This window comes from Pinus tabuliformis, chromosome 4_1 (assembly GCF_031772625.1).
Source record: "Pinus tabuliformis cultivar Carrire ecotype Pingquan chromosome 4_1, CPIR1, whole genome shotgun sequence".
Classification (NCBI taxonomy): Eukaryota; Viridiplantae; Streptophyta; class Pinopsida; order Pinales; family Pinaceae; genus Pinus; species Pinus tabuliformis.
The window spans coordinates 962623948-962636101 of NC_142303.1; positions in this window are offsets into that span (position 1 = coordinate 962623948).

Sequence of the window (12154 nt, forward strand, 5' to 3'; positions counted from 1 at the left end):
TTTCCCATAATATTCTGAAGACTGCGATGTAAGCTTCTCTGCTCTTTGCTCCTGCAGTTTACAAATGAGACACGAATAATGATAAGAAAAAGGTGACATGAAAGCTTTAAATGCCGAAAACATATAAAATATATCACCTTACGTGAAATGGCTCCTCGATTAGATCAAAACCATATTTCATTAATGATTTCCAACTAACTCATTAATTAACATTAACGTGCATAACTAGGCATCGGTTTATGGAAAAATCTTTCTCGAACAATGAGCCCTGTAGATCTGTGATAAGGCAATTTTGCGATTTGCTTCGCAATATCGCAGATCACAATATCGCAAATTCATTGTGTGTGGAAATCATCCGTTACAATGTGTTTTCTGCGAAATGAAAATTGCGAGATGCCCCATTGCATATCGACGGTTTGATGCATTTCAGCTTAAGTGATATTTGAGGCATGCGATGCGATGAGGCTCTTTTGATGCATGATTTCGTAATCTTAGGATTCCGCTTGTAGGAAGGCATCCATTACCTTTTTGTGATGCGACGCTTTTTATTAAGGGAACGGTTTTGTTCGAACTTATCATAAAACTCAAGTCTTTTTGGGATTTTCAGATATTCTCCTACGTTTTATGATAGTAAGATTTATTCAAAAAGGAAATACAAGTCCTAAATTATTTTTTTGAATTTTATGGATAAGGGTCCCCACTTATTTAGTATTAGAAATAAAACCAAATAAGAAGGGGGGTTGTTGCTGGCCACAACAAGTCCTGGTGTATATCCTCTTCTTTTGATGTTTCTTGATCCTTTTCTTCCTCCTCTTCATACTCTATGTAAAATAATTTCTTCTCAGCACACTTACGACCCTTAGTGCATTTGCTATCACAATTGTAACAAAGCCCTTTTTCTCTTTTTTCTTCCAATTGTTATCTTGTAACCCTTATAGGTTGTTGAAGGCTAGGAGAAACAAGACTTCCATCTTTAGAGTTGTGAGGGGTAGACTTCCTTTCGAATTGTTGTGGTGTTGCTCTAAAGAAGGTGTTTCTCTTTGTATCCTCATAATGTGCTATCATTTCCTCCGTGAAAATTGACCACGTAACAAGTTGTTTACGAGAACAAAACCCTTTATACCATAAAAACTGATCCGGTTCTAAATATGAAGATGCAATACAAACCTTTTGTAACAATGGTACACCATATAGATCAAAATATTGCTCCATTTGAAGTATCCAATTTACTGGATCCTTGCCATCAAACTTCCTCATATCACCTTTTCTTGATTTTAGGAGTTCGATCTTGAAATGACTATAACTCTGTAATTTCGGTTCTTCCTATTCTGAAATTGCGACCTGCAGTAGCCCTTTGTGTCCTCTTTCCAATGCCACCAGTATGATCAAATTTAGATTCTCCAAGAAAGAGTTATGAACAATCTCCTAAGATGACCTAATTATATACCTTTTCAGAAGATCGAACTTGTATGAAGTGCCATGTGTCACTGTGTTAACCTTAGGATCTGAAAAATATACATAGGAAACTACAGTCTATTCTCTTTCTGTAACTTCTTACGAAATTTCTATATGATGCTCAAAACAAAAGTTATGAATATTCTCCTCAAGTCACCTATTTGGAATGTAATTCAGGAGTCTGCAAAAAGACCAACTTCCTCAGATCATATCTCCACAAATATAGCACAAAAAGCTCTGAAATTTGGATTCGAGTTTTCGACTCGATTTCGTTTCAAATGGGTTTTTTTTTTGCTTCTGAAACGTCGCAGAAAAAAAAGTTATAGCAAAAATGCCACGATGACCAATTTGGAGCAGCGAAACCCTAGAATCCAAATCTCTAATACCAAATGTTATGAAACCAACTCACAAGAAGATAGAAAAGATAGATCAATGCCTTAGAATTCAGCCTCTTTGAGGGGGAAACCTCCTTTACATTACACAAATGAACAATTCTTCGATGATACGAATGACAAGACCTCCTTTCTATATATAGGTGTTACACAGTAATTTGTCACCGTCCTTGTTACCCCTTCTCCCGCACATTGGAGGACTTATTCCGAGAACTGTGAAAAGTGACATAACCTGAAAACACTTGCATTGTATCCCCTTGAGTATGTACTTCATATGCCCTGAAGACACCTTCTGCAAAATACCCATAAAAATAGCCCTTTTTCCATTGGCGCGGTTCCACTGTGTATCACTCGCGCTAATGGGGGAAATCCTACAAAGAGGGTGTGCCAGCTGGTGCTCTGTCTCAGAGTCGCACTCGCGCTAGCCGAGTTGGGTAACGTTTTTAACAAATAAATTTACGAAGGTTCTTCCTAACCTATTCATGAACTGATTCCATCTTGAGTTAGTTTAGTTGGGCTTTGAATCTCCATAGAAGGGAAGTAGTTCTCCACCTCTCATGGAAGCTTCTTAGTGATAAAGCCAATCCCATGAATCTTGTGGATGACCCTAACTCCTTCTCCTCTATCTATAAAAGCTTTTCCTTTTGCCTTTGACAAGTTAGAGTCTCCAAGTTCCAAATTCTAAGTCTCAAAGTCTGAGAATTGCCAATTTCATGCTACAAGGAGCTTTATTCATTCCCATGATGCTAAATCTAAAGTGAGGAGATTCTTGTCCAAGTAACCAAGGAGAGAGAGGCTTGTTCCCCATTCCCAACAAGCTTTGAAAGGCATGTGCTGTTGATCACCCAACCAAAGGAGGATTTGACGTCAGAACTATGGTTGTATTCTTCTTTGTTGTTTATCAATAATAGACGACTATTATTATGGTTCCACTCTTATTGTCTTTGTAATGATTATTGAGTTATATCCTTTCTGACTGATATATAGTTGCATCTATTGGATTTTATGCTTGTGTTTGTGTCGTTCTTTTCATGTGTAGGTGTCCGTTCACGGGGATTGTGGGGATTGTGATCAGCTGGAGCCAAGGAACGGGAGCGACGACTCTTCTACAAGTACTAGCGTTGGAATCCAGGTAGGCCCTCATCATCAGTCTTTGATTTGCAATTAGGAACCTGCGTGTTAGCGTTGTTTGATTGTTGCTAGACCCCTTTTGGGCTCGTAGGGATCGCCTCTGTCCGCAGATCCTTACTGGATGGCTGCACCCATACCTTGGATCTGGCTTTTTATGTACTCTGCTATGGATGGCTGCGCCCATACCACATACATCATGTACTTGAGATATCAGTTGTACTTCTTCATGCAGGTTCTCCGGTGGCAGTGTTTTCAGTTGGCCATGTTCTTGTAAAGCATTTCACCCCTCTCTCTCTCTCGTGCTTCATGCTTTAGGGGGCATCTGTTACACAATAATTTGTCACCGTCCCTGTTACCCCTTCTCCCGCACATTGGAGGACTTATTCCGGGACCTGTGAGAAGTGACATAACCTGAAAACACTTGCATTGTATCCCCTTGAGTATGTACTTCATATGCCCTGAAGAAACCTTCTGCAAAATACCCATAAAAATAGCCCTTTTTCCATTGGCGCAGTTCCACTGTGTATCACTCGTGTCAATGGGGGAAATCTTACAAAGAGGGCGCACTAGCTGGCGCTCTGTCTCAGAGTCGCACTCACGCCAGCCGAATTGGGTAACGTTTTTAACAAACAAACTTACGAAGGTTCTTCCTAACCTATTCATGAACTGATACCATCTTGAGTTAGTTTAGTTGGGCTTCGAATCTCCATAGAAGGGAAGTAGTTCTCCACCTCTCATGGAAGCTTCTTAGTGATAAAGCCAATTCCATGAATCTTGTGGATGACCCTAACTCCTTCTCCTCTATCTATAAAAGCTTGTCCTTTTTCCTTTGACAAGTGAGAGTCTCCAAGTTCCAAATTCTAAGTCTCAAAGTCTGAGAATTTCCAAGTTCATGCTACAAGGAGCATTATTCATTCCCATGAGGCTAAATCTAAAGTGAGGAGATTCTTGTCCAAGTAACCAAGGAGAGAGAGGCTTGTTCCCCATTCCCAACAAGCTTTGAAAGGCATGTGCTGTTGATCACCCAACCAAAGGAGGCTTTGACGTCAAAACTATGGTTGTATTCTTATTTGTTGTTTATCAACAATAGACGACTATCATTATGGTTCCACTCTTATTGTCTTTGTAATGATGATTGAGTTATATCCCTTCTGATCGATATATAGTTGCATCTATTGGATTTTATGCTTGTGTTTGTGTCGTTGTTTTCATGTGCAGGTGTCCGTTCACGGGGATCGTGGGGATTGTGACCAGCCGGAGCCAAGGAACGGGAGCGACAACTCTTCTACAAGTACTAGCGTTGGAATCCAGGTAGGCCCTCATCATCGGTCTTTGATTTGCAATTAGGAAACTGCGTGTTAGCGTTGTTTGATTGTTGCTAGACCCCATTTGGGCTAGTAGGGATCGCCTCTGTCCGCAGAGAGGATTTACCTCCACAACAATAGGTGTCTACGGGGTCATAATATAATCAGAGCCGACATAACAATAATAATGTAAGGGCACAATAATAACGGGCTTCTATGGGGCACAATAGTAACAATATGGGGACTACATGGGTACAACAATATAATAAGAGAGTTGTACTAATAACAATAAGGGGTTACACTAGTAGTATAGGGGCCTAACAAAGTTGTAATGTTATGTAAATATTGACTTGGTCAAATTTAAAAAGAAAAAAAATAAAATAAAATTGGAGAGGTCAAATTATTTAAAATAAAATTAAAATAAAAAAATTATAACAATCTAATGCTTATATATTTTTTATGGTAGTTTAGGTAAAATTGAAGTCATAGAATCAATTAGGCTTGAGGTTTTGACAACCCATCATTTTGCAAATAATATTCTTATGTAATATAGCATATTTAAAGGCTTGAAGACTCCTTTGTAATTTGTCTTTGGACCATATATATATATATATATATATATATATATATATATATAACTTAGATCCCTCTTAACTAAAGATTTATCAAGTGGCGAGAGGGATCAAATTTTTCAAGGTGCAAACCTTTCCTCAAATTTTGCACTAAAAAAAGAGTTTAGATTTAGAGTTGATATATATATATATATATATATATATATATATATATATATATATATATATATATATATATATATATACTTCCCAAAAGAAAATTGCAAAGGAGTTTTTACGCCTTTAAATAGGCTATATGACAGAAAAATACCATTGGTAAAACCACGAGTTGTCAAAAATTGGAGCCCGAAAATTGCAAACGACAAATTGACTTTATGACCCCAATTTTACTTGAATTATCGTAGCAATATTTATAAACATCAGTTTGTTATATATTTTTTAATTTTCATTCAATTGAGTCGAAATGTTTACATGACATTATGACATCTCTCCCATATTGGGTGGGAGAATGCCACTCGGTGCAAAAATAGTGACTAGCCTAGATCCATATTAACTTTGGACTAACAAGTGTCAAGAAGGATCAAATCTCTTAAAGTTCAACCCTCTTTTATGAGTACAAAACTTGAGAAAAGATTTGTACCTTGAAAGAGATTTGATTCCTCTCGCCACTTGATAGATACATAGTTAAGATGGATCTAGGCTTGTTATCTATATATATAAATGATGGGTTGGAAAATGTAGACTCCAAAGGTCGCCAACAGTGAATTGACCCTTTCAATTTATAAACATTAATTTGTAACAATTTAATTTTAAATAATTTGAATTTGATTTTTTTTAAAATTTTTATTTGATGAAATAAATATGTTTACCAACACCTCTTCCATACAATAAATATTATTTACTAATAGTATTGCATTAAAACATAATGATAGTGCTATATATAAATATACATAATTAATATACTCTAATATAATAATAAATCATTATTATAGTAAAATAGTAATAAATATCATTTACTAATAATATATTAGTACAAATTGTTCACAATTTTAGTGAGCCTCCTATCCTTTCGATCAATTTTTAGATATTCATGATTTGGAGCCATTTGTACAAGCTTCAGGCAACCAAATTGGGAAACAACAATGAATGAAGAATATCACTCCAAAAGGAAGAAAATTTTCCAGATGCAAGTGGGGTATATAGAACTAAGTATGAATTAGATGGAAGTGTTGAAGGATATAAGGCCCAATTAGTTTCTACGATTCTCTCAGGTTGAAGGAATTAACTATAATGGAACCTTTTCCCTTGTTTCTAAAATGAATTCCAACTACCTTTCTCTAGCCCTTACTGCCTCATAATGATGGTAGGTCCATTAATGGAAGTTAAAACTTCCTTCTTGTGAGGGGATCTGCAAGAGGAAATATACATGGAACAACCTCCTCACTGTGTTTAGAGTGACTTGTTGACGATGCTAGATACTGCCAACATACAGGGGATCTCTCTGATATAAGATCCAAATTAGACCTCACACTGTTTGGTGTAGGAGTCCCATTCAGAAATACAACCCAACCGCCATTTACTTAAAGGTTTGCCTTGGCTTAAGAAATTAGAATGAGTGAGCATGAGAGTGTGCCTTGTGAATGTTCAATTATAGATTTATTAAGGTTCTCTCACGACAAGGGGGAAGAAATTCAGCCTCTAAAAGAGACGTGTTAGTACTAATATAATGGATACAAACACATATGGATAAGAAAGACTCGTCTAGCATCAAGTGAAATAGTTCACATAGATGTGACAATCATTACAACCATTACAACACATTTCCAACGAGTTAAGCATCAAAGCCACTGACATAGTTCAATTACTTCAATACATGTGAAATCCAACATGAACCATAAACATTACAAGGATAGTCTTAAAACATTCACAATCCATGCATGAAAATGTGCTGGCCAAAAGGTTTAAAGTATTAAGAAAAAATCCCAAGATACATAAGTACAATGAACATCACTAGCTCCAATATTGGAGCATTAGAGCCACTACTTTCTCTCCAAAAGTACTATCTCTATCTCTCTAATGCCTCTTGGGAAAAGCCTGTTAGCTCTGCTACATGTTGCTGATTTTCCAACAGGAGGAATAGGCTTGGTCTTGGGTTGCTGGCTCAGAGATGGTCTACAGTGGTTATCCTCATCTTTCCCTTTTTCTCGCTTACTTCCTTTCACCTTGCTATCTCTATTTTCCTTCCTAAACCTCTTCATTCCCTCTTCTCCTTCATTTTCCTTATAACTCCATAATTCCTTGCTATCCCTGTTTTACTCCAATATTTAGTGTAAACCTTGATTTCCTTGGCTCCCGCGCGCCAAATTTAAGATTGTCATAACCGCGGTCATATAACCTCTGAAGCAAGCACTATCTGCCAATTCCCTGTCTTCCCCTGTGTAAGCCTTTTTTTCCTCAAAACCCTGGCGCTAAGGTCTTAACCTTTATAGCCGCGCGCATATGAAAAATCACTACCGGTGAGGCCCTCCCCTGTCACATCAATCAACAAACATGTGCATTAATCCCTACCGTCCGATCTTCCATCTCCAAATCTGACGGTAGTCGCTCCTCTCAACACTGCAACCTGCACGCTCGTTAATTCGCTAGGAAAGTGGTTTTCCTCTGCCACGTGTCGCACAAAGACTGGATCACGCCCTCGCATACGAATACCGCCCACCTCCGATAAGCGATGCGGGGAAACCGCTTACCACCGTCGCCTGTCCTCCCGCCCATTAATTTCCGCGCACCTTTCGCGCCCGATCGCCGTCGAATCTGCCCAACTGCGATTCGACTGCTCACAATTGTCTCTGCCCGCTTCCTCCCGATGGCTCCCTCCGATTCAATCTCTGTCGTTCGTCTGTTGGATCCAACGGTTGTTGTTTGTTCCCCGACCTACTCTCGCCTTTGCCATATTATCCCTGTTCATAGCCTATCCTGTGCTCCTAAAAGACGAAGGTGGCCAGCTACCTGTACCCGGCATAGTTAGTCTTCAACCACCGCATTCAAAGAGCAGTATGGCCGAAGGACAAGAAGGACAAGCCTCGAGCAGTTAAAACATTTATCAGGCATGGAATTTCATCCATATTTCATTCCATCTGCTCAAGAAGGACAACAGAATGTCAGGAAAGGTCAAATTCATTCATTGAAGCAGCAAATTGTATCAGAGACCCATATCAGAGAATTAAGGTGGTTGGTGGTCCATTATGACCCCTCCATGCATAGGATAGCAGATATTTTGTAAACAAACTCTATATATACCCAAAAACAAGATGTAATGAGGGTTGATGGATATTATTTTGATGTAAAGTTCAACTTCTGGAGACTGTAACTACTATGATACCTGTAGCATCTGGTCTTCATTTTCACCTAATACAAGCTTCTTTTACTGTTAATTGCTCACTTTCCACTTCTTGTTTGTTCCAGGCTGTGCCTGTTATGCATTTTTCATGTTCTCTTGATGTTTAGCATCAGAGGGGCTGTCATCCCACCTCCGTGCTAGAATCTAGTAAGTATTATTGAATGTGTATGCAGGTTTTTGTTATTTAAATTCTAGAGAGCTGTCATCCTGTCTGTGCATTAGGAAATAGATTTACAAACCTTTTAATTGGTTGTAGCCGGCCATCACAGGGTCCTGTGCATCTGCTGGTGTGGTCAGTATTCTCCATGTTCACCTATTCCTTAAACTGTGAGTAATTGGTGGTCTAAAGCCTTGTAGTCTGGGGGTGTTCACCCATGTCTGGGGTTAAGCATAGTAGAAGTGGTTATCTAGCTTGAATATGCATCATTCCTTCCATTCATGCACCATTTTCCAACATTTTTTTTGAGTTTGTAATGTTCCCGAGCATCTTTGAGATACAACCTAGGAGAGTTTCTTGGGTGATAACAAAGTCAAGGTTAAAAGTCCTTTGCTTGAGTAATGAGGATCCTTTTGTAACTTGATGCATGACCTTTCATATCCTCACAACTCTTGAATATCCAACTTCTAATGACCTTTGGAATTCTAGGAACCTTGGACTTCCAAATGACTTTTGGAGTTACATATGAGCTTTGGAATTACATGTCTTTTGGACTTCTATACATGGCTCTTTTGTCCTTACTTGAATCTTGGACTTCCAATTTTTGTCTTTACAATAATTATATGATTACATCATAACTTCCACATCATCATGTGATGAGACACGACAAGTCACTATTATTGATGTCTCGGACTTATAGCGACTGTTGACATGGAATTTCTTCAATGGGTGACATGGCCACCACTTGTGTCTTTGCTCTTGCACGAAAATTTTGATCATTGATGTCTTCCCCTTCCAAAGGGTATTTTCTCTCAAGGCTTCAATGTGTTCTATTTTTTCAAATGCTTCCTTTGACTACCCTGTTTGCCCAATCTTCTTCATGCATCCTTGCCATGTTGTTCTTAAAACACCTACAACTACAATTACTCATGGCAAGCAAACATCAACGTGAAAAATCTCATATTCAAACATGTTTCGTGCATATTTTCTATTTGTGTCTTAATAATGTGCTTGGGAGAAGCAAGGAGAACTTTTAGGTGCAAGCCCGTGCACTTCGAAAGGCTAAAGAGTTGAGGATATGAAGCTTCAGGGCTTAAATATTTTCTCATGCGCTCAAGAGGAGAGAGAAAATCAAGGGAGGGTGCAGGGCGCAGATTCGAAGGATGAGGCTTTAGGCTTCCCAAGTGCACTATGCGCTCAAGGGAACCAAGGAGGGTGCAGGGCGCATAGCTGAATGCTGAAGGAAAAGGCTTTGGAACTCCAGGGTGCACTCATGTGCTCAAGAAGGATAATGAGAGTGTGTAGTGTATTGTTGAAGGCTGAAGGGGTTAGGTTTTGGGTTTGCAGAGTGTGATCATGTGCTCAAGGAGGGCACACTTCTTCAAGTTGAAGGAGTGCACTCAAAGGAAGACCCGATTCTTTAGGGTGCGATTAGGAACAAGGAAGGGGGAAGATGCTTAGGAGTGTGCTATGTGCTCTTGGAGGGTGCAGGGCACACTTTCAAACAAAGAAGGATTCTCGATCAGGGCTTAGGAGTGCGCTTTTGCACTCCTAACCCTAATGGGTTCACTTTGTAACAAAAAATTGTCTAAGTGTGGAAGATAGAACAAGGGGCGAACACAATGAGTTTAGACATGATATCATGTGGGACGCATGCCAACTCATCAATAGAACTTAGACAAGCTTGAACAACGATAAATAAACATCAAAATGTCAGTTTACCTACACTCCCCAAGTACCAAACACAAAGTGTGTGTGATTGCGACCAAAAGTATCATTTTACAACAAATAAAGGTGTCATAAATGTACAAGATATGTTCTGATCAATGTGACGACACTTAAGAATGATTAAGAACAATTGAAACAAATGAAATGAATTCACATGACACTTGCGACCAAGGTGACACTTAATATGATAGTTTAGTAGGCTCCAAAATTTAAATGTAGTAAAATTTTGGAGGGTGTTGTAGCAATGAAAACACTTGGCGACACACTAGGAAAATTTAAGCTTCTTTGCATAGGAATAAAATTTCAATCAAAGGATCAATCCTTCATGAAGTGTTGATTTACCAATTGGAGTTCCTTGACTTCCTCTCTCAACATGATTGTATACATAATACCTCACTTCACTTTCACTTGGTTCCAACACACAAAAGATATGCCATGTCACAATTGTTTTAATCTGGGAAAGGGTAATATGTGTGGCAAGTTTAAGATATTTTTAGTATGAATTTCATCTTTAGTGTTGCTCTACTACTAGTAGGCTTGGACAATATCATGGTGTTGGGAAAATTAATTTCTTAATAAAAATAACTAATCACCTAGGCATTAATTATCAACCCGAGGAACGTTTTTTTGTTTCAAGGTAGTCTACAAAATATATGCAAGTAGATACCAACAAATAATATTGGTTCTAAACTACAAGCTCATTCTTTATTGTACAACAATACAAAATGAAATGTGAAACTTAAATGACATGGCTAAATTCAAAGAACAAAAAATAAAGCGCAAAAAATAAATGGAAGAATTCAAATCTATACTCATAACTAAAAGAATTAAAGATTTAAACTACAACACACAACTTAATTGAAATATTACACTACCTCACCCAACAGAAAATGAAATATTAATCTAAAACTTGTGAATAGAAACTTATATCATGAATCTACAGTGTGAAGTGAGAATGGAATTTTAAACTGATTTATAAATTTATAATGAAGAACAATAGAACAAATCCATAATTACATTCTCATAATATAAGAAACAACAATCATAATAGTAACAACTTTAATGCTAAATAACAAGAAACACCAATCCAATTACCAAATTTATATTAACTATTTTGAAGGAAACAACAATTTTGTTTGAAGGGAATAACAATGCAAATAATGACAAAGCAACAAAAACCATTTAACGAAGGGATCAACAAATGGAATGCTTCAAGAAAATCAAAAGAGGAAACACTAAAGAAATTATATAAGAAGTAACAAGTAACCACACTGAAACAATAAAAATATAACTAATCTACTAACAATTACATGATAATACCTCAACTGGGAGGCATACCCAACCACCAGGAATCAATCTGTCAAAGAAAAACACTCACATAATAAATTGAACAATCCAAACCATGCCGCTCAACTTTGTATGAATGAAACTCAAGAATGATTACAAAGTGTGGATTTGATCCTTCAATATCTGATCTGCTCTATTTGTAGTATCTCACTTTTCTATTTAATTTGTGTCTTTTAAATACATAAGTAATAAAGAGAAATTAACAAAAAATTGATTACAAAATGATTTCCCCTACAACTTTAGATTTATTACAAAATATCAATGAGAACGATGAGATCTGAAATATTTCTCCATCATTATTCAGCTTGAAGCAAATTGAATCTAGAATTGCATTTGGGGAAATTTGGAAAATGACCACAACATAAAATCTACAAAAAATTCGTTCGAAGAATGTCGTGTTTCTCTCAATAGAGATTGAATTTTGAAAAACTACTCATTGGAAAACTGAACTGGGTCACTATGCACAAAACCCATGTCGTGGAATTTTTATATTTGTTTTTATTTTTTTGAAAATCCAACACAAAACTGCCAATTTTTATCCCAACGATTTTCTAAGTTTGAATATTTAATTATGAGTTGGAGCTCATATTTGCAATCTGGAAGAGACCTTAAATGCTAAAATTGTGACTGATATTATAAAAAATCCATTGATAAACTGTCATTGGAAAAAT